General features: G+C 45.7%; 1 protein-coding gene across 1 annotated transcript in view; it reads left to right on the top strand.

The window, feature by feature from the left end:
- SMOX (spermine oxidase) overlaps positions 1–3,677 on the top strand; it is a 39,477-nt gene that overhangs the window by 847 nt on the left and 34,953 nt on the right. The gene's annotated exons all lie outside the window — the stretch shown is intronic.

The raw sequence follows: 3,677 nt of genomic DNA, 5'->3' as shown, positions 1-3,677 counted from the left end.
TTTGGAGATTTGTCCCCCTTCAATCTACTCTTGGGGAGATCTGTCTGTCCGAGATTTGCAACCCCCCCACATGGGGGAGATCTGGGTTGCACAATGGTTGCTGCAGATCCATTTGACCTCGATCTGCTGTGCTAGAGACTGTTAATCTTCATTTCCTATTTGCTATGTCTGCCCCATACACGTCCAGATTATCCGCAAAGAGGGCCGGCTTCAGACTTTCTGATAAACGTCGAATTACGTGCAATGGCCAACTTTCCTGAGCGACCGGTACGGTTCAGGGGACGCAGGTTGATTCACTTTAAATATGTGTGACTGTCGGTGCGCTCCTTTACCCTTTCGCTGCTGGGGCGTTTATTTTTGCACACCTGCTCTAATCCACATTTTAGGCCTGAAAATTACATAAAATCCCCAAAACATTCTATATTTCCTGAAAGCCAAGACCCTGTAAAATAAAATGGCGAAAGTTGCAAATTTGTTATATTGTGTAATATTAGCGCAACTCTTTATCAAACCTGAAATTTTGGTAAAACAATGCACGTAAGTTCATTTTAGTGCCCAATATTGTAATGAAATATAAAGGATGAGGTGGTGTGGAGTAAATCGTTACCCAACATGGGCCAAGTTAAAAAATTGCGTGCGTCAGTGAAACAGCGACAAAATACAGTACCCCAAATATTTCATAGGCTACACTTTAAATCCCCTACAGGTCATCAGTTTGGAGATATCTATGGATATAGGCCCGAGAATAATTGCTGTCACTCTGGAGCATTCTGTAGCACAATCGTTGTTTTTTTACTTTATTTTTTTTTACCTCATTGCTATCACAAGGAGGGAAGGCTCATAAGTCCCCTATGTGAGTGCACATTGGAGGTGACAGGTTCTCTTTAAGGTGACATTAGGGGTCAACTAGACTCCTAATGTCACCTTTCTAGATCGCGCTCCAGTAGCTTATTGCCTGGCTTCTGCAACCGGGGGAATGACAGTGGAGGGACTGGAAGTGATGGAATTGGTGTCCCTCCTGGTCCCCTTCAGCAAGGAGAAGATCGGTTCGCCGGTCTTCCCACTGACACCAGTGATGCCGGTCCTGAGCCCGATTGTAACTTGCGTGGTGAACCTAAGCGTCGCCATATAAGATCTACCGAAACTACGTAATGTACGGACCTGCCTGGACTATCCAATCCGTCCGTATGCAACCAGCAGGCCCTTCACTACATGCGTATTGGTAGATCTGAAGGAGCGAGGATTTGGGACGTCACCGGATTGGACAGATCTGATACAAATCTGCAGAAGAAGAGACGACCTCAAGACCCTCGATCTGCTTGTGTATAGGAAGCTTTTTTAACCCTTCATTGATCAGTCAGTGGTGGCACATCCATGGTAAAGACTTGATGAAGAACGTAAACGGTCCTTATGAAGGTCACAGCGTTCCCAATGCAGACTTCGCACTCCCTGATGTATGGCGTGCCCCCGTCAGCCGTCGTTCCTCTTCCTTCCTATGACCCAATTCTTTGTACGTTCCCTCGTGTCAGATCTGTGGAGATGCATTGACCGTATCCTGCACCGATACTTTGCCTTCTCCACTGGCAGAAAGGACGGCATAAAAACAATGTGCCGGTGACCCTGGAAGCTCGCAATCTGTGAACGGCGTAGAGCTTTTTGATGGTGGGGAGACGTTGTGTTTTACACACAGCTGTAGAGTCAGAGCGATTTAATGTGAAGCTGCAACATCTGCCGAGCCGGCTCCTGTGTGTGTGCAGACCACGAGAGGGTAGCAGGATGCAGCGCGTGCTGGCAGTCGTTCACACGTTTCGCGAAGTGATCATAGACTATCACCGCTGCATGCCGCAACGGTGCTCAGAGCAAATACCGGGAGACGAAGGAATAAGATGGACGGCGGCGTCATGAGATGAGGAACAAGTTTTATTGTTGTTACCGATGGTAACATTTCTTTATTGTGGTAACCACTGGTAACATTTCTTTATTGGGGTAACCAATGGTACCATTTCTTTATTGGGGTAACCAATGGTACCATTTCTTTATTGTGGTAACCACTGGTACCATTTCTTTATTGTGGTAACCACTGGTACCATTTCTTTATTGTGGTAACCCAATGGTACCATTTCTTTATTCTGGTAACCACTGGTACCATTTCTTTATTGTGGTAACCAATGGTAACATTTCTTTATTGTGGTAACCAATGGTACCATTTCTTTATTGTGGTAACCACTGGTACCATTTCTTTATTGTGGCAACCACTGGTACCATTTCTTTATTATGTTAACCCAATGGTACTTTGTGGTAACCAATGGTACCATTTCTTTATTGTGGTAACCCAATGGTACCATTTCTTTATTGTGGTAACCCAATGGTACCATTTCTTTATTGTGGTAACCCAATGGTACCATTTCTTTATTCTGGTAACCAATGGTAACATTTCTTTATTGTGGAAACCAATGGTAATACTTCTGTATTGTGGTAACATTTCTTAAAATTAAATGGACCAAAGGGCAGCGACGGTTCAGGGTCCCCTTCATCAGGAGATGGTGACAAACGCAACAATGTCACAACCTATTTACAGTGGATCTCCGGACACAGACTTTCATCTAAAGTGACACTGAACTCCGGAGCTAAATCTTAAAAATACATTCAAGGACTTTTAACTATTAACATAACTGTGTCTTATTAGTGTATCACTTGGCTGTAAATCCTCGAATCGTCTCTGAATTGGTGCTGACACTGTCCTTCCTTCTGGAGGGGGGCTACTTTTGTCCCACATGGTCCTTGTGTGTTTAGTAAAGTAGTCACCGCTTCAAGCTCACTCCCGTGATAGACTACAATCTCATGTTTACTTTACTAATGTTGTATTGAGAAAACTGTTCTCCCTCCGTTATGTAATGCAACATATTTATTATTACTCAATCTTTTGGTAAAATATAAAAAATGGGGTCACGTCGGGCAAATAGACACCAAACATGTTAAATGAGAACTATGACATGAGTGATTTCCACTCACCTCATAGTTCTAAGCCGACCTGTGACAATGAGACTGTCACAGGTCGGCTCAGTAGATCGGGAGGTGAGCGAACACATACCGGGTTCCCTCACCTCTCGATCCTGTCACGGCTCTCTGCCGTGACAGGGGGAGGGGCTGGATTCCCCTCTCCCCGCTCCGATCTGCCAGCGCTGACTGGCGGAACGGACGGGGGAGGGGGCGGGTACAGCTGGCTCTGCCTCTAGATAGGCAGAGCCAGCTGTCACTCACGCAGCTGGGCGGATCCCATCATCTAAGTCGGGATCCGCTCCAGGTGCGGCGTCTCAGTATACCGCGAGCTGTAGCTCGCGGTATACTGAGCCTAGGGTGACGGGAGGACGCTAGTTTGTGTCCTCCCGTTACCCTAAAGAGAACTATGGGGAAAAACACTGACCCCATAGTTCTACTTTTAAGCTTTAAAATTGTGCGCACCCGTGAAATCGCAAATGGCTGCCACACCCAAAATTGGCCATTGGCGATACTTTAAAAGCTTTTACTGCTCCTCGTGTCATTCTGTCATTAAGTGTTAACAGTGATCGATGGCTCTAGAATTCTGGCTCACACTCTGAGCGGTGATGCGTAACCTGTGTGGCGCAATCGTTTTTGCATGTAGGCACACCCGACACATATTTAAGTTTTGTATGTGA

Source organism: Nanorana parkeri, unplaced genomic scaffold, assembly GCF_000935625.1.
Source record: "Nanorana parkeri isolate BGI_ZX_2015 unplaced genomic scaffold, ASM93562v1 scaffold1079, whole genome shotgun sequence".
Classification (NCBI taxonomy): domain Eukaryota; kingdom Metazoa; phylum Chordata; class Amphibia; order Anura; family Dicroglossidae; genus Nanorana; species Nanorana parkeri.
Note: the sequence above shows the minus strand (reverse complement) of the source record. Positions and strands in the feature narration are given on the sequence as shown.